We start from the raw sequence: 20,285 nt of genomic DNA, 5'->3' as shown, positions 1-20,285 counted from the left end.
GAGAGCATAACCGAGTGACAACAGACGGTCAGGAGACCACCTTCTAAAGAAGGTTCTGGCAGTTAAACGCAAGAATTGATGTTAATGAGTGAGTTTCCAAACTAGACTGCTGTCTTCGACATTCTTTTACCTCTTTCCTCTCCTCACAGCTCTTTATTTCTTCTCTCTATAAACACGGAGTAAATGTTTTTAAAACATGAGCTTAGAAATGTGTCAAATGTTAGTCCTCCTGGGCTGGCCACACTTTCATTTCCATCTCTGCCTTGAATCTTACCTTCTTGAAGCATGTGGGTTGCCCCTGAATGCTCCTTTAGTCCATTCCCAATATTTTGCCTTCTTTACCTGTTGTGTTGGACAGATTCTAAGGTGGGTTCACCCTGCCATGCTTCCTGTCTCCTGGTATTTATGCTCTTGTATAATCCCTTCTCTTGTGTGTGGGTGGGACCTGTGACTTACTTCTAACCAATAGAATATGGCAAAAGTAAAGGATGTCACCCCCATGATTACATTGTTAATGCAATAACATTCACATGTAATAAGACTATGACTTGGTAGCAGACCTACTCTAGAGACTTGCTTTGCTAAAATGAGCGGCCATGTTGGGAAGTCCACATGGCGAGGAACTGCAGGAAGTTTGTAGGAGCTGAGGGCAGCCTCCAGCCTCTAACCAGTAAGAAGTCGGCGCTCTCAGCCCTACAACCACAAAGAAATGAATTCTGCCAACCATCAGAGTGAGTTTGGAAGTGAAAGGTTTCCCAATAAAGCCTTCAGCTGAGAACTCAGCCTAGCTGACATTTTGATTGAAGCCTTGTGAGACCCTAAGCAAAGGACCCAGTAAAGAGGTGCCCAAACTAAAACTATGAGATAGTAAATGCGTGTTGTTTTAAGCTCCTAGATTTGTGATCATTTGTTACACAGCAAGAGAAAACTATTACATCATCCAGAAACACAAATCAGAATGACGATAAAGATGAGTCAAGTTGGGACTAGGTGTAAGTTGTAACACTCCATCTTATCTGTAGCATTTGCTCTGTGGTCGGGGCTTATGGCTTTCCGCAATTCATTTATAAAAGCTTTGGTCTGTGGGAGTTATCACTAACTTATAAGAGCCCCTCCAAGCTGAAAAACAAGTGGGATTCAGGCAATATGAGGGCACCTTTAAAGAGTAAACATACTTTACTTCATTAAAGAAAAATGGGTCAGTGGAATTCATCACCTGTTCACCAGCATGAGAGAGGGTAGCTTCACCCTGTGGATGTTGGTTTGTTATTGTAGTTACTATAGTCAATATGAGACAGCATGAAAATTCAAGTGTTGGAGCCAGACTAGTTCATGTCTTTTGAAGGCAATTTTAAAATAGATTGATCCCCTGAAAAAAGCAAGTGGAAAATGCCAGTTAGTCACCTCAAAATAGTATCTATCATCTATGCACACTGATTAATCCCATCTCAATTTTGTTACCTACCTTTTAAATAAAGGATCAAGAGAGTCCTTGTATGTGCACACATCTTTGAAATGATGACACTGAGTCTAGCTGCGTGAGTTCCCTTTGTAGGGAGTAAGTAGCAGTCCTGGATGACACATGACATTGCTTAATAGAAATCAAATACGGGGTGTAGAAAAGAGAACTCTTAGAAAACTCACCAAATGCAAGAAGGTGTGATACTCTTACCTAGTAGCCTCTATGTAGAGAACTTTAGGAACATTAACTTTTCTTCAGATAGTACTTGCTAGGACAGTCCAGAGTTGAACATAATTTCTAGCCAAGGAAAGCTGGAGACGTTGTGATGCAAGTATCTGCAGTGGTGATTGCACAGCTATAGCAATAATAACTGATATGCTTATACACAGTTTCATAAGTGTGTTTTGTGTTAATGACCTTTGAAAGGTAAGGCTAAGATACTACATTATTTTCATTTGGAGAGAGGGAGAGAAAGAGAAATAGAGAGAGAGAAGCAGGGGAGGAGAGAGAGAGAAAGAGAGAGAAAGCCAAGATGACAAGATGAAAGTGGAGGCTTTACACTTTCTTCCCTAAGGATGTATCATCATCTTGCCCCATTTTATTAACACCTGTACATATGTGGAGACCGAACTTTTGCCCATCCACCACCCACCCAGGAACACCAAGGAGAAGGACATTCATCAGCTTTTGTTGAGAAAATCCTGATTCTTTACATCCATCCTCCCTCCCTAAGTAAAGTATAAGCACTAAGTTTTGAATCTTGGAGCACTAGAATTGATTCTTTGAGGAAGAAACCAGGGCCCTAAAAGGTGACGCATCTTGTCCAATAAGAATGAGTTGGCCAGTGGTAGAAGCTCCCTACTCTCTTCTAGCCACATCACACATATCATCTTTAATGCTTCCAAGAAGCTTTATGCATTTAAGGAAACCAAAGCTCAGAGAGTTTAAGGTACTTGCTCATAGCTGCACCATTAATAAATGGAATATGAGGGATTTAAAGCCAGGTCTGTTTAATTCTAAAGCCCATAGTCCTTCCATTAAACTAGGCCACTTCTTGAGAATCCAGGATTATTTTTAAATTCCCAGTTATAGCAACTTTCTTATCAAGCAGTCTGAGCCTAGATTTCTAAGTCAAAGGGAAAGTCAAAATTGGTCTTTATCTTATGAGGATTTATCTAGAGATTGTTTCTCTTACACACATAGCTAGAGCTTGGGCTTGTGAGAAGATAGGACAGCTGCTCCCTTGTGGAGGAGTCTGTGTGTGTGTGTGTGTGTGTGTGTGTGTGCGCACGCATGTGCGTCTATACTCACATGTGAACACATGGTCCTACTATAATAGGTGCAGCAAAAGCTGTATGCTCTCTCTGATGTTTCTGCATAGTGAGGTATTTTTATTTTTTGGCATTTCTATGAAGTTCAGCTTTTCATTGTCTCTACATGCAGGCTTTCACAAGCAGCGTTAAAGATACCTGTTGGAAAGTTACAGTGACCACACAATGGCAAGCGTGAGACATTTCAGTCCTGGCTAGGCTGCTTCATTAGGGCATCAGTCTATCATGGAGCCTGAGCTCCCTTGCTGTTTCCCCTCAGGAAAGGCAGTGGAAGTTCACAGGCACTGAAGAACGCCATCAAAGACACCAGACTTTGGGTGGAGCCAGAGTATAACGTGGCATGGTTCAATGTGACAAATGGAAGCTTTCCTTGGGATTTCAAGAACAGAAGGTGCAGATAGACACAATAGTCTCTCAGCCATGCTTTATTGAGCCAGGGCCCTCGGCTGGATGGATGCTCAGTGGCAGGACATCTGTGCAGTGAGAATACAAGCAAAGGATGCTCGGGCTTTGCTTGGGCAGGTGTCTCCAAAGGGAAGGGAACATGACTCATGACACTTGAGCTAAGTTGACACTGCTGCCATCACCCTTGGAAAGCAATTTGTGGGCAAAGATCTAGGCTGTTTATAAAAAATTACATGAACAGCAGCTTTAACCTCAGGAGGCTTCATAGGGATAGATAAAAAGGAGGATTACAGAAGCTAAAGCTTTTGTTTAAAGAGAGATTACAAAGCATTTAGTTCGGATCAAGCCGGCCTAAAGCTTAACTGCTAAAATGTGCCCCTTTTCTCTGCTCTGTCATGAGTTTTGCTCTTAAATTTAGTGCTCAGATGTGAAGATGAAGCTCAGACTTTATTTGGAATGACTGCAGGTCAGGTTGTCGGTCTCTCTCCTTTCTGTTAATATGAATTCAGGAAACATGAGGATTAGAAGAGATTCTAATCACTTGCCCAACATTAGTTTTTCTAGTAACAAGGGCAAGAGATTTCTAAGTACTTGAATGTGAAAAGGAAATCACGCAGATTTTTCATAAAGTTATGGTTTCTGTGTTCGAAATTGTCCAAAGTATCGACTGCCCGAGTTAGGAAAGTAAAAACTATAGGTTTAAAAACAATCTATTTCCTCCTTCTGAGACTGAATTGGATTGACTGCATGGCTGATCCAGTGATTGCAAAAGCCTACACATTCAGGAGGTGACTTCAAAAATTGAGTTGACTAAAACTCAGACAATTTGTCAACTATTTGTAGAATTGGCCTTTGTTCAGCTAGAGATCATTCCCGATCTTCTCTATGTCAGGGAGCTTTTCTGCTTCAGTGAATCTTTCCCTTCCTTTGGGAATTAAAATCTAAAGAAAAGTGATAGAATTCCAGTGGAATCATATACAAAATTAGCACCTGGTGAGTCTTCAGGAGGTTCAGCTGAAAAATTGAAAGCAGATGGCCCTACAGGAGGGGATTCTGTTGCTTCTGCTTTCAAAGCACCTTGAATGGAAGCCTGAACAGTCAACACACCTGTGTGTCATGCTGACTTCATTACCATACCTTAGTGGCTGAGGAAAAAAAAAAAGAAAGCTTTCATAGAAAGTGACTCCAGATGCTCTAGATTCCACAGTAGCAGAAATCCCTAAGTCAACGTTATTTTTTGAGTTTCTTTGGAAAGCATTATCCTTAACAGGCTGGATGAAATGTCCAACGTTCCATAAGTGTTTTCACTATGAATGAGATGGGGCTTGGTGATCACTTTTTATTCAAACGATATTTGTTCATGCCATCTACATACTAGGCACTGGTGGTACATGGAGAATATAAAAGCACAATACCTCTTCCCATGAAGCTCATGAAATGATAAAGTAGTAGTTCTCAAAGGATGGGGGAGGGGGTAGTTCCTGGCCCAATATCAAGAGCACCTCATAGGAATTTGTTAGAAATGCCATTTCTCGGTCCTGACCCCAGACCTACTGAACCAGGAACTATAGTAGATGGGCACATCAGTATGGTCTTAAAAGGCTCCAGTTGATCAGATGCAGGTGCCACTGAAACGGAGAAACCAGGTACTGAATTAAAATTACAATGTTGGGAATGTAACAAGCAAGAAGAAAAACCTACTGTGGGAACTTAGAGAAAGTAGAGTTAACTTACAGACAGCATATTATGCGTGCTAATTTTAAAGGCATGAGGTCACTGGTAGTTGGAAGTAGAACCCATATCTTCCATAGCAGCAAAACTTCCCCATCATGTGCATTTTCTACTCTGTAAGTATAATCCGTGAATCTTATGGTCCTTCAATGCTATATGGCATTTCCTTCCACTCCAGGTTCAAGTCAAAGCTCCAGAATCACTGATAGGGGTGATACTTTCTACTGGGAAGCGATGAGGTGTTGATCCTGTCCCAGGGCCTGGTGAAAAGCTATCCTGACAGCTCTATTCCAGATTAGGGAAGTGGAACACGGGTGGAGCCCTCCTAGAGGCCCTTGTGAGAAGCAGAAGCCCTGCTACACTTACTGTCGCGTTCTGAAGCCCAAGTCCTGGGCTCTCTATGTTACACAGTCTGGGCTTTGCTAATAAATGATTTTAGAAAGATCACATGATATGAGGTGATGGAAGTACTTGCCTTTACGTCTAAAACACTGGTTCTCAGCCATGGCTCTACAAATAAAGATCACTCAGGGAGCTTTAAAAACGTACCTAAGCCAGGGATTGAATTCCAGAGATTCAGCTAATCTGAGGAAGAGCCCAGGCATCATTATTTTTAAGGAGATCTTCAGGCAAATCTCACATGCAGCTGGGTTTGAAAAGCACTCAGCCTTGCAACTCAAATTGCGGTTCATGGACCAGATGCATCACGTCATCAGAAAGTTTGTTAGAACTACAGAATCTCAGGCCCCAACCCAAGCTTGCTGAACCACAATCAGCATTTTAACAAGACCCGCAGCTGACTGCTAAGTGCATTAAAGCGCGAAGTGCTGGTCTGAAGGGTTTGTGATTGATTCCTCTCTTGTGAGGTGTCTGTTCCCCAAATGTGAAATCATAGCACATACATTATCCAGCACAGCCTGAGTGTCATTTGGTATGCCTCAGGTATCTGTAGTTTGTCCCGAAACATGTACTTTTATGTGGATTAATGCCCGAGAAGAGTTCTTTGAGCATACGGAAACATTCACATCAGAAGATGCTTGTTTGGTTTAGGGGGCATACACTGATATGGTCTCATGGCCATTCTGGGGGTGATTTTAAGAGCAAATTGGAAGTTTTCTTTACAAACCTCACACGCAACTTGTAATTCGAGGAACACTATACCTGGTAGTATGCTCTGTTGTATAAGCAACAAGGTACTGTCTAAGGTTAAGTTATTGATTTTAATGACTCTTACAGTCATGTTTATCTTTATAATAACTATGTAAGTAAAGTATTACAATGACCATTTTTGCAGAAGGCAACTGAAGTCCAGAAGGGTTAAATCGCCTAAAGTCACTCAACTAATAAACGGCTAAGTGATAATTCAAACCAAGCCACGGAGACAGCAAACATGAAGATCTTTTCATTATTCCAATTTGATTTCTTTAATCCTGAAAGCTTTAGTAAAGCATCATTCTTCTCCTTTATACAGCGTCTAGAATGTATAAATCATTCACTTCTCTTAGTATGAATATCTTTTCAAAACTGTCCATCGTCTGCTGAAATGCCAAATCATCTGTATTTAGTCCCAACGTGGCCTTCATCTAATCAAAGTGCTTATTTTGGGAGCAGGCACTTTTGAATGTTAATAAACTATAGGCAAATTTGATGGGATTTGGCATATTTTGGAATTAGATAAAAAGCACCTGTATGCCATTTCTGGTTCTTTCCTTAGTGCTACCAAATTAATTCAGTGATCGCCTTTGTCAGGCAGAGCACTGAACTGTGGGTGCATGCATCTTTTTATAAATTAAAGGTACGATTTTAGAGTTTGCTCACTACTCTGGACTTGATGTATACATGAAGAAAGCAGCAAAATTAAAGTAATAAAGCCTGTCTTAAAAAGGCATTTAGTCACTGTCGTTCCCTTCGGTGGAAATGACCTTGGCTGCATCTTTCATGCACCCTTGCATTTGGTTTAGGATGCATAATTCATACAGCAATCAATTAGCTGACTGTAGAGCCTGCAACAAGAGGGGATATTTCCTATAAATCATTGCTTGCTAAATTGCTGGGACAATTAATGAAGTAGGAAATCTGTGGACATCAGTTTGGAGGCAACACAGGTTCATCAAAAGCAAATCAGTTTCCTCCACCTCTTGGAAAGGAACTGCACACAAAGAAAACACCAGATATCATTCAATCACTATTTCTTAGGAAGGGCTTGATGAAGATAATATTATTTGCTGTTTTTATGAATGTGAACAAGTGCCTAACATAAGTGGCTCATTTATTTGGCTTAGGGTACTCAATCGACAATGCCATTCTATGAATTAAAATACAGCCATCAAGTAAGTACTCCTGCAAGTGAAGCATCTATAATCTAGCACAGGGGGCCTCAAAATGAGACTTCTGGTAGGTCGTGTGGGTCCATAAGGTGGCCTGTAGACTCTTTTAAAATGCAGATCATCTCAGCATGCATTAGTTGAGCTTCAAATGCTATTTTCATTCATTATTTCCATGTGTGTCACAGGTACTCTAGAGCACTTCAATTTGCCCGTGTCTCTTACAAGTAAAGCAAGCCTACTTTTGGCATGTGTGCTAGATAAAGCTATCCTTTTTTTTTTTTAAATATATATTGTTCAAAAATAATTTGAAACCATGCTAAGAGTACAGAAACACCTTTTTTATATCTATTACAGATTTTTGGTTTGCAGTTACCTTGAGGTTTTTGTATAGCAGTCTATATGCATACGTGATTGTTTTAAGTTGCTGATCTCTTAATTTCAAACGCATTTTAAATACCCTGTATCTGTACTCTCCTCCCCTCACGGTTACTGTTTTTGATATCATATTTTACATCTAATTGTTTGTTTCGTGTATCCCCTAACTGCTTATTGTGGATATAGATGATTTTTACTACTTTTGTCTTTTAACCTACTAGCTTTGTTTGTGGATGATTACCTACCTTTGCTATATGTTTGCCTTTACTGCTTTTTCATTCTGCAATTTTCTTAATTCTAGTTGTGGGCTTTTCTTTGTTGCCTAGAGAAGTTCCTTTAACATTTCTTGCAAAGACGGTTTGGTGGTGCTGAATTCTTCTAGCTTTTGCTTGTCTGTAAAGCTTTTGATTTCTCCATCAAATCTGAATGAGAGTCTTGCTGGGTAGAGTATTTTTGGTTGTAGCTTTTTCCCTTTCATCACTTTAGATATATTGTGCCACTCCCTTCTGGCCTGCAAAGTTTCTGCTGAAAAATCAACTGATAAGTCTTATGGGAGTTCCCTTGTATGTTATTTGTTGTTTTCGCTTGCTGCTTTTAGTATTCCCTCTTTAATTTTTGTCATTTTGATTACAGTGTGTCTTGGTGTGTTCCTCTTTGGGTTGATCCTGTATGGGACTCTACCTGCTTCCTGGACTTGGGTGATTATTTCCTTTCCCAGGTTAGGGAGGTTTACAGCTATTGTCTCTTCAAATATTTTTCTCGGGCCCTTTCTCTCTCTTTTTCTGGGACCCTTATAACGCAAGTATTAGTGCACTTGATGTCGTCCCAGAGGTCTCATACTGTCCTCATTTCTTTTCATTCTTTTTTCTGTTCTGCAGCAGTGATTTCCACCACCCTGTCTTCCTGCTCACTGATCCATTCTTCTGAATCATTTAGTCTACTATTTATTCCTTCCAGAGTATTTTTTATTTCAGTTATTGTATTCTTCATTTCTGTTAGGTTGTTCTTTATATCTTCTCTTTATTCAAAACTTCTACCTTCTCGCTCTGTGTATCCATTCTCCTCCCACTTTCCTTGATCATCTTTATGACCAGCACTCTGAACTCTTTCTCTGGTAGACTGCTTCTCTCCACTTCACTTAGTTCTTCTGAGGTTTTATCTTGTTCCTTTGGCTGAAACATATTCCTCTGAGGCCTCATTTTGTCTAGATTTCTATCTGTATTTTTATGTATGTGGTAGGTTAGTTACGTTTCTCCACCTTGGAGGAGTGGCCCTCTGGAGGAGACATCCTCTGCGTCCCAGCAGTGCACTCCCCTTTCGTTCCCCAAGTTATATGCTCTGGGGGTTCCCCCTAAGAGAGCTACATGGGTCCTTCTGTTGTAGCGGGCTAACTGGTCAGGCTGGTAAGCCCCTGGCCTGGTTGGCTGCCAGGCCCTGCCTTGTGTGGATGCTTCTGGCTGATGTTTAGTGGGGCCTGGTCACGAGGTGGCTGGTTGCAGAATCCTAGGGAGCCCAGGGGCTAGTGCCAGCTCACTGGTGAGCAGAGTCAGGGCCCCGAAGAGTCTGGGGCTGTCGCCCACTCACTAGCTGGTGAAGCCAGATCCTGGGGTTAGTGCAGACTGCTGGTTCCTAGAGTCTGGCTGCAGGGCCCAGGGATCCAGAGCTCACTTCAGCTTGTTGCAGGGGGAATGCGGGGAGGGGTCGGTTCCTGATACAGCTGGGTCTGGGGTCTGGGGTGTCCCACAGGCTGCCTGGGCCTGTTAGTGGGCCGGGCCAGGGCCCAACTGGTCCTAGGCTAGGGTCTGGCCTGCACTGTGGGATTGTAGTTTTCTTGCTTCTGGTGTCTGCCCCCTGGTGGATGAGGCTGGTCTAGAGTCTGGCTTCCTGGTGGGAGGGGCCGGTGCCTGTCTACTGGTGGGTGGAGCTGGGTCTTGGCCCTCTGGTGGGCTGGGCTGTGTCTGGGGTAGAGCCCAGAGGTGGTTACGGGGTCTTTAGTCTTTAGACAGCCTGTCTGCTGATGGGTGGGGCTGTGTCCCTGCCCAGGTAGTTGTTGGGCCTGAGGCGTCCCAGCGCTATCATTTGCAGGCTGTTGGGTAGGGCCAGGTCTTGCAGCTAATGATCCAAGATGTCAGCAGCAGTGTTCACGTGGCTAAATATTCCCCCATATGTCTAACACCAGTGTCTTCATCCCCAGAGTGAGCTGCAGCCTCCCTCACCCCCTCACCTTCCCAGGAGACCCTCCAAGACCAGCAGGTAGGCCCAGCCCAGGCTCCCATCAAATTACTCCTTTTGCCCTGGGTCCCAGTGCACATGAGATTTTGTGTGCACCCTTTAAGGGTGAAGTCTCTGTTCTTCCCAGTCCTGTGAGGCTCCTGCAGTTAAGCCCTGCTGGCCTTCAAAGCCACGTGCTCTGGGGGCTCCTCTTCCTGGTGCTGTGCCCCCAGGCTGGAGAGCCTGACGTGGGGCTCAGAACTTGCGCTCCTGTGGGAGAAATTCTGCAACAGAATTTTTCTCCCATTTGTGGGTCAGCCACCTGGGGGGGTATGGGATTTGAGGATATCACGAGTCTACCCCTCCTACCTGTCTCGTTTTGGTTCCTTCTTTATGTCTTTAGCTGTAGAAGACCTCTTCTGGTAGGTTCCAGTCTTTTTCATCAATGGCTGTTCCACAGATAGTTGTGCTTTTGGTGTGCTCACGAGAGGAGGTGAGCTCTCTTGGCTGCAGTCTCCAGAAACACCTTTTTTAATGACTGATTGTGCACACAAGAGTCACATACATGTTACTTTTATTAAATGATAAATGACATCAAACGGGGTAGCCTTAATACATAGGTCCACGGGTATAATTTGGCTTCACCTCATAATCACCTGAAGAATTTTTTTTAAAAATTTTTATGCCTACGGCCCGTCTTCTGAAGGTACTGATCCAATTAATCTAGTCTAAGGCCTTGCAACAGCGTTTTTAAAAACTCCTGAATTGAGTGGAATGTTCAGGCAAGTTTGGGAACACATTTATTGATAGTATTGTATGTGGCAGTGTGCCTCAAACTTGAAGGTGCATACAAATCACCTGGTGCGTCTTATTCACGCTCAGATTTTGATTCCATAGGTCTGGGGTTGGGACTCAGATGTTATACATCTAACAGGCTCATAGGCGATGCTGATTTTACTGGTCTTTGGACCACCATTTGAGTTGCAAGAGGTGGGCAGTGATTCTCACACCTGGCTGCCCATTGGGATCAACTGGAGATTTTTTAAATTCCTGCTGCCTAGGACCCACCCCCAAAATTCTAAACTAATTTTTGTGGTGTGTAGTGTGTGCATCTGTTTTTTTTATTGCTGTTGTTGTTTCGTTGCTTTTCTAAAAGCTTTCCAGATGATTCTAATGTATGCAAAGTTTGAGAGTTACTGGTACAGGGGAGTGATTCTCAAGCTTGTTCAAACATTAGACATTGCAAGGGAGTTTTAAAAATATCCTAATACTCCAGACCCAGACTAAGCTAATCAAATCAGAACTTCAAGGGAGTGGGACTAGGTATAAAGGTATTTTAAAAGCATGCCTTATGATTTTTAATAAGAGTCAAGTTTGAGAAACCCCAGTATAGACGAGGCTGGGAAGTATGTTAGAGCCCAGACTTTGAAGAAAAGTCAAAGCAAGGTTGTGTCTCCTTCTATGCCATTTTCTGGCATGTTCACAATAGCAATGAAAGTATAAAATAAAGAAAAAGAAATACAGGGTCTTATACAACCAAACAAGACATGAAAGGAGATTACAATAAATAGAGAAAACTCACAATACTTCTGGATTATTAATTTCCTTGTTTGACCAAATAATCTTTAATTTCAGACAGTATAGCATGACTTTTTAAATAATGGAAATACATAACCATACAACTAATGGAAATAAGCAAGACCAAATAAATGTTTTGAAAAAGGAAAATGTGGGGAATAATCTTTCAGATATCAAAATATGCCATAAGACCATAATAATTTAAAATATTCCAGGCAATTCCCTGGTGGTCCAGTGGTTAGGACTCCACATTTACACTGCAAGGGCCCGGGTTTGATCCCTGGTTGGGGAACAAACATCCTGCAAGATGTAGCGAGGCCAAAAAAAAAAAAAAAAAAAAAAATCCAATTTGGGCAGAAGAATAGAAAGTGAAAGAGAAAAAGCAAAAACTGGATCTGTAAACTGTATAAAAATTTTCTAAAGGTAAAGATGTCATTATAAATCAGTTGGGAAATTATTAGCTGCTTAAAAAACAGAGTTGAGACATTTTGAAAATAATAAAATTGGATTCTACCTCATTTCATAGACGAAAGTAAGCTCCAGAAGGAGTAAAAGCTTAAGAAAAGAATTGTTTTAACCTTGATATAAGGAAGGCCTTCTCAAAAAAAATTCAGAAACATTGAAAACAATGGACAGATTTGGATGCACACACACACTTTTGTTCCCTGAAAGACAACAAAAACAAGGATTTTAAAAACAAGCAAGGTTCCGAATAGTCAGGAGATTGAATACATACGTATATAAATGCACTATCTCCTGAAACCTCAACAGAGTACCATAAAGATATATTTTAACATGTTTAATTTCATAAGGATGAGGAGGGTGACAGAGAAGGGGAACTGGCAATACACTTCTTCAGTCTAGAAATCAGAAGAATGAGTGTGAGAACTGAAGCAGAAAACAAACATGCCAAAACAAAAAACTGGTTGCTAAATTTGAAAGCTAAAAATTAAGGCAATGTTTTAAATGACACGACCGCCAAAGTCTCAGGAATTAGTGGCATCAGGTACTTCCAATTGTGGAAGTGAATGAGTGGGAACTAAAATAAGGAGAACTGTTCCAAAATTCCATAAGAAGCAGAAGCTGATCCCCTCTTCCACTTGGCCTCATCCCCACCCCGGCAGAGGGCTGGAAGTTTGCTTTTGCCTTGAACAGAGGGTCTCTGTGTTACCATGCATTCTAAGGCAGAGTACTGGAAACGGATATTAAAGGGATGAATTTTTACTGAAAGCTGACCTCCCCTTAGCTCTCTTCTTTTTTCATCAGCTCCTGGAACGTTGGCAGCCATGACTTTATCCTGCAGGCAGGAGACTGGATGGATCTTCCCTGGGGAATGTGACCAGCACAAGAGAAAAGTCCTAAAGAGATGAATATAAGGGGCTCCTCAATACAGTAGCCAAACCATGGGGAATTCCCTGGCGGTCCAGTGGTTAGGACTTTGCACTTCCACTGCAGAGGGCATGGGTTCGATCGCTGGTCAGGAAACTAACATCCTGCCTGCCGGACGGCAGGGCCAAAAAAAAAAAAGAAAGCAGCCAAACCACATTTTCTTGTAGCGAGTCCCACTCACCCATTTAAAACTTCCTACAGCTTTCCCCTAGTCTTAAATATAGCAGAGAATCAAGGGTTACAAAACAGTGGAGGAAGACTTTGAGAGGAAAAAGAAAGACTGAAATGAAAGAACTGAACAAAAACAAGTTGGAAGCAGTAGACCATGCAAAGAGCTGAAAATGTAAACAAACACATACTACTATCAATATTCTCAGAGATGGATACAACATCAAAAGCACAGGCAAGGAATGCAAAAATATGTAAGAGGGGCTATATCAAACTTTGCTGTGTGGCAAAGGCAACAATCGAACAGAGAGAAAAGACAGCCTATGGAATGGGAGAAAAATTTTGCAAACCATACATCTGATAAGGGGTTGTTTTCCTTATTTATAAGGAACTCCTACAACTCAATAGTAAAAAAAAAACAAAAACCCAAATAACCCATTTAAAAAATGGGCAAAGGATCTGAATAGACATTTCTCCAAAACAGGCAAACCAATAGGTGGCCTATATGTATTTGAAAGGATGCTCAACATCACTAATCATAGGGGAAATGCAAATCAAAACTACAGTGAGATGCAGTGTTCCACAATAAGAATCAGAATGAATGAAAGGTCCACCTTCTTTTGTTTGTTTGTAAAGCAAAAGAGTGACTGTGAAAGTGAGAATGGAGGGGAGAAGTAGCTGGACGCCTCACCTGCAGATGTTCTTGAGGCAGATCGTTCATAGGAGAAAAATACATGTGGATGTTGTGGACCTGGAAACCGATTCTTTTAAAACTACCAGTGTGGGGTCTTCCCTGGGGACACAGTGGTTAAGAATCCGCCTGCCAGTGCAGGGGACACAGGTTCGAGCCCTGGCCCGGGAAGATCCCACATGCAATGGAGCAACTAAGCCCGTGTGCCACAACTACTGAGCCTGCGCTCTAGAGCCCACGAGCCACAACTACTGAGCCCGCGTGCCACAACTACTGAAGCCCACGTGCCTAGAGCCCGTGCTCCGCAACAAGAGAAGCCACTGCGGTGAGAGAAGCCTGTGCACCACAGCCAAGAGTAGCCCCCGCTCGCCACAACTAGAGAAAGCCCGCGTGCAGCATTGAAGACCCAATGCAGCCAAAATTAAAAATAAAATAAATACATTTATTAAAAAAAATAAAAAATAAAACTACCATTGTGCATGGTACACCTTCATGCACATCCAAGGTTGCATGAATTTCAATCTGAAGTACTGCTGGCAGGGTGGAAGTTCCTAATTTTGAAAAATAATAATAAAGGCTTTCAGATCCTAGAAATGTAGAAGAGGACTGGAGACTGCAGAGAGCCAGGGGAGATGCAGCTGAGAGTCGGCTGTTTCAAAGCCAACTCAGTGCTTGTGGGCCCTACTGAGAATGTTGGTCTCCGTTCTAAGATCAGTGGGAATTCCTTGAAGTAAATATAGGTAGAACAAGGTCAGATTTACATTTTGAAACATTATGGAAAATGAATTTGCTTTAGAAATGTAGATGCAGGGAGAATAAGATATGTTTCCATCATTCCAGGAAGAGTAGTACAAGTGGTAACAGAGAGAAGCAGACAGATTTAATGGATACTAGAAGATAAAAATTGATAGAAGTTAGTGATTTGGGGATGGGGGGAAGATGGAGATAAAGGTATCCAAGAATGACTTCTAGGTTTCTAGTTTGCAGATCTAGAATTTTTTTTTTCTCAATAAAAAGGTTTTTCTGAAAAAAAAATATGATATAATGGGAAATTTTAAAATAAACCTTTTAAAAGAGGGAACATAAATCTTCAAAAGTAGACAGTTTAGGGTTTTGTTTTTTTTAGGGGATCTGGAATTTAAAATCATGTTTACAATGTGAACATAGGTAAGACAGCAAAAGGATTTTTTTTAAAAGAAGACGACTAATATTTAATAACCTGTAAAATGTGTTTTTAAAAAATGAGATGTTGCACCCCCAGTATCTTGCCTCTGAAATATAACATTGGCCATTTCTCCAAAGTCACCAAAGCCAATACCTTTCCATTGCAATCCTCAAAGCAAAACCATTTCTCCTGTAAACAATAGGGCTCCTATCTTAAAAAGTCAGCTCTGAACACCACAGAGAAAGTAATTGAATTCAACACCAGTGTTATTTTTTGCCCTGTGCATCTCCCACCATATGAAAACTGAAAGTAATACTGTATCATCAAATTCTCCACTTTCTCACATAGTTCATCTGGTCAAAGAGAATCAAATACCACATCGCTGAAGCACCATCAATTCTCCTGTGGTTATTTTACAAATAAATTTCTTTTTCTCTACTTTTATATAGCACATAAAATTTTCATATAGTTGAAATGAACTGTGCAGAGAAAAAGGTAAATGCCAGCAGGCATCTAAATATTGTAGCATCTGTTATATTTTACACTCTGTAATCACAATTCTTATAAAGCTTCATTGCATTTGAGGCTAGATTTTTCACAGATTATTGAAGATTGATAGCTATAGTAATTGTTATTACACTTTTATTTTTATTATATTGAATTATACAAACTCTCTTCTATCTTTTTTCTTTGTTGTAATGTCTTTTTCTGAAATACAATTTCCAATGTCTGCTTTATATTTTGTTGTAAAAGTCTAAAGTTTATATGATAGAAATTACCATTCTTAAATTCAGTATCCAAAATCTATAGGGGGTGTGTGTGCACTTATTTGTGTGTGTACATGCATACACATGTGTGTAGCATTGCTAATTATTAAAGTCTTTGCTAAAGCACTTAGAAAAAATGGGTTGGAACAGAAATAGTGAAATGAATTACTTTGAAAGAATTTTAAAACTGAGACGGAAAGCACCACCAACTCTCTGATTTAGTTTTGCTGTTTGTCATGATACATAAGCAGGGCTAGTTTTAAATATTTGAAGGTTTCAAACTTCTGATAATATGCATATATCCATTCTGTGTCACCTGCCCTCTTAAAGGCCTGCATTCAGTACAAGGAGCAAACCTCAGGTGCCACACAAAGGCTTAGGCCGCCTTTCCAGACTGATTTCATTTTTCCTTTCTTTTAAGTTGTAGACCCTAAGTGAATATCATCTTTTCCCCTCTTTTAATCAACTTGTCAGATTTCATCTCATTTACCTACTTTCAGGGCTAAGTTATTAAGCACTTACCACGTGCTTGGTACTATGTTAAGTGCTGTTATGGAAATAAACCCTTGTAAAACCCCATCTTCACAAAAGAACCACATCTGGTAGGTAAAATCATCTGCAGTTTATAGACGAGGAAACGAAGGTGCAAAGAGAGCCAAGAACTTTGCCCAACACTATTTAATCAAGTCTCCAACATTACTCTACCACAAGGCCACTGTGTGTGGTGAGCCATGGTGTATACTGCACAACTCCAGGAATGCCATTCACAGAGCCTATTACATGAATGGTACCCCTTGGAGCTATCCAGTGCCACAGCCCTGTATCTAGCTCAAAAGTCTAATCTCTCTTTACTGCGCTGTATTTCCATCTCACTAACTCATTCATATTAAAATAACAAGATTAAACAGGAGTTGGGGAAAGAAAAAATAGTGAGAGTTGAGTTTTGCACTGCACTTCTTGAAAACACCACTAATATTTTCTACAGAATTATTTTAAGTAATTTGATCCTTAAAGCAACAACTCTTTCATATTTCCATTCTTACAGAAAAAGTAATTTATGATCACTTGTAAATAACCTAAGTACAAGCTAAACTATCATTATGGGCTGCCTTTGTAAACATTATACCGTGTAATTTTTTTATTATCACTGCATGAACTAACTAGGGAGCCTGAAATGATCTTTTGACACTCAGAATTAATCATATGTTGATGTGCAGGTTGGCACTCATTTGAAGGGGAAGTATGTCTCTTTAGCATTTTAATCTACTTATAAACTTCTCCATTTATTCAGAGTTGTACATCTCTAATTGATTACACAAATAGTGCACTTTCCAAATAAAAGACATATTAAAATAGTGAACATCTGCAGAGACATGGTTAAATGAGCAAAGACAATTCAAAGGCATTTCCTGTCCTAATTTCTTGCAAGTTGACAGACAATGCCTCAAAACTCTCTATCAGATCCAGAATGAACTAATAAACTAATCAGAGCATAACAAGTCTTTGCCAATTGTCTTCATAAGAGAACTATAAGTACGTTTAAGCAGCACTCAGGGGTATTTCTTGTTAAACACGTGAACTTGCTTTGAGAAATATTGTTAAATATTGATAAATTCATGGAATATACTATTTTCACCAGTGATTAGGGCTCCGGGAACAGTGAAATGAAGAGATATATTCATTTCCCCTTGGAACTGCAAACTCTCAGACAATAAAGCCCTCACTGAGTCTGCTCAGAACTTCTTACCCTTAAGTTGTACCACTGAGATTCCCATTTACCTAGTTATTGACAGAAACTCTTTGGGGTCTTTGATCACGTACCGTGTGCTCATGCTTCTGTTAGGCTGTTGTAAGTTCTCTTCTCAGGAAAATCCTTTCCTTCAGTTCATGACTTTGTAGAATGCCAAGTTGCTAAGGTAAATCCAGAAAACTGTAAGAATAGTAAAATTTGTTAACCAAAGTCATTACCTCATGCCTAAGGGAGCACATAAACCATAAAGCTGTAAGGATTAATGACGATTGGTAAACAGAGAATTACGCTCATAAATAAATATCGATAATTAAGAAATATAAGCAGCGTTTTTCAAACTGTTCCACTTGTGACTGTGTAAGTTACTTCAACCCCATTTAATATGAGGGTACTTTTTTCTTTTATGGGAATTATTAGCTATACCAACATAATGTCTAAATATGGAAAAGAAAGCCTTCTAGATCATATTAACAATAACTGATATGGTGTACGCAAAATCAGGAAAAATTGTGCCTGTTTCTCTAAAGAAACAAAAAGTCTTCAAAAGAATTTTTAAAATCTATCAAAATATTCCCCTTTCCCTTTTCTCCTCTTCCTCTTCTTTCTGTTTCTTCTGTTTTCATTTTAAATTCAAGTTATAAACTAAAAGAAGTAAAAATATTTCTACTTCTCTGTAATCATACAGAACTTGATTTCGTGGCTCTATTCTATTTTTTATTATTCAATACTCAAAATGGTAAAAGGTATGAAGACATTTTGCTATTAGTAAATTATTAAATATTACAGTTTTCAAATTTTTCCTTGATGTTTATGCTTCCTTACTTGAGGGAAGAAGAAAAGAAGTAGATTGTATCACGTGAGCATATAAAAAACCCAAGACCTCTTCCTCAACATAAAAATTTTCTTTAACAGCTAGAAAAATCTCTCAGAAGTATATTCAAGCAGTCACATTCAGAGCTGTGTCCACTTCCATCCACAGGTAGTTTGTTCAATGTGTCTCTTTAAATTCTCTGAAGTGATTATAATTTTATTATTTCTCAATGTTCTGTCTTTGAATCGTCACAGAGTATTTTCATCTAAACTTTTCTGAGTCCAAGTATTTAGAGAGTACATTCATTTTAAACCTATGGATATCAGTTTTCATGCTGCAAATCATCCAAAGTATGTCCAAGTTAATTCATTTTCCTGTTCCCGACGCAAGGTAGGGCAAAGGCATGCTGCCCATCTCTGTGAAGAAAGCTGGCTAAGAGCCAACTTACAGAGTATAGGCTGCAAACAGCTAATACTGCCTTTGTGCTTTGTCTCTTTCCAAAGGATAGAAGAATCTAAAAAAATAACCCACCCTGGAGACAAGACACATTTTACAGAAGAAAGATATATCTCAGTAATGATAAAAAAAAAATCACATCAAAAACCTGCAACTTTGTTCCATCTGGTAAAACAACCTCATATTCTTTTCCACAAGCCAGAGGTCGCATTGCTACAAATTCAGGAAGGGTATTTTTAACGGATGTGATAAACCTTCTCCTCACTATTTACACTTCTCTCTTTCCCTTATCCCAAGAGACACCTAGGGAAGGTTTGCTTAACCTACACATATACATAAATAAATACGTCCATGTATTTTGCAGGGAGAATGAGGCAATTTGTATGTACATGAAATGTAGACATCAAATCCAGCATGCCCCAAACTAACGTACATTAAAATAACTCATCACATCCCCATCACTACATCAGCCTCCCATCCTGAACCTTCTCTGGCAAAAGCATCACTGTGTTATCAACCAGACAGTGAGTTAAATGGGGAGCAGGTAACATATTTATTCACCATTCTAATCCCAGCCCTTAGCACAGTGCCCATTGCTCAACATGTAGATGATCTTCAACAAAATACTGAATGGCAGACCCATTTTCTCAATACCTAGAAACGTGCGACTCATGGTTTGGTGGCAAGACTATTGGCCTTAGTGCCTAAAGGTTTGGTCTCTATTCAAAGTTTGTCACTATGTAGATGTGTGACCTTTGGCAAATCGCTTATTCTCAACGAGCCTACAAATTGGGAGGTGGGAGGTTGGGAGAGGAATGGGCAACTAGATAGTTTATTGGGAGAAATAATTCTTTAAAATGTGAACTCTGGGCTTCCCTGGTGGCACAGTGGTTAAGAATCCACCTACCAATGCAGGGGACAGGGGTTCGAGCCCTGGTCCGGGAAGATCCCACATGCCGCGGAGCAATTAAGACTGTGTGCCACAACTACTGAGCCTGCGTGCCACAACTACTGAAGCCCGCATGCCTAGAGCCTGTGCTCCAAAACGAGAGAAGCCACTGCAATGAGAAGCCCATGCACCACAACAAAGAGTAGTCCCCGCTCGCCACAACTAGAGAAAGCCCGTGCACAGCAACAAAGATGCAACGCAGCCAAAAATAAAATTAATTAATTTAGAAAATGTGAAATCTAAGATTTATTCTCTTCCTAAACTTCCTATATCTAGACAATAAAGTTTATATAATTTACCTTCAAGATGTTCTTCGTGTCCATACTTTCTTCCCTGTTCCCACTGCCACTCCCCTTAGAGCTGGCTTTCACCATCTAAGTTTTGCGGGCCTCTCACTGTTTTGGCCTCCCCCGTTGCGAGCACAGGCTCCGGACGCGCAGGCTCAGCGGCCATGGCTCACGGGCCCAGCCGCTCCGCGGCATGTGGGATCTTCCCGGACCGGGGCACGAACCCGTGTCCCCTGCATCGGCAGGCGGACTCTCAACCACTGCGCCACCAGGGAAGCCCATCACCATCTAAGTTTTGAATTAATAAACTGCAGTAGGAAGAGGGGTAAATTGGGAGTCTGGGATTAACATATACACACTACTACGTATAAAATAGATAACCAACAAGGACCTAATGTATAGCACAGCGACTATATTCAATATCTGGTAATA

The sequence above is a fragment of the Monodon monoceros genome, unplaced genomic scaffold (genome assembly GCF_005190385.1).
Source record: "Monodon monoceros isolate NGI ecotype Baffin Bay Population unplaced genomic scaffold, NGI_Narwhal_1 Super_Scaffold_16, whole genome shotgun sequence".
Classification (NCBI taxonomy): domain Eukaryota; kingdom Metazoa; phylum Chordata; class Mammalia; order Artiodactyla; family Monodontidae; genus Monodon; species Monodon monoceros.
This window is presented reverse-complemented; position numbering follows the sequence as displayed.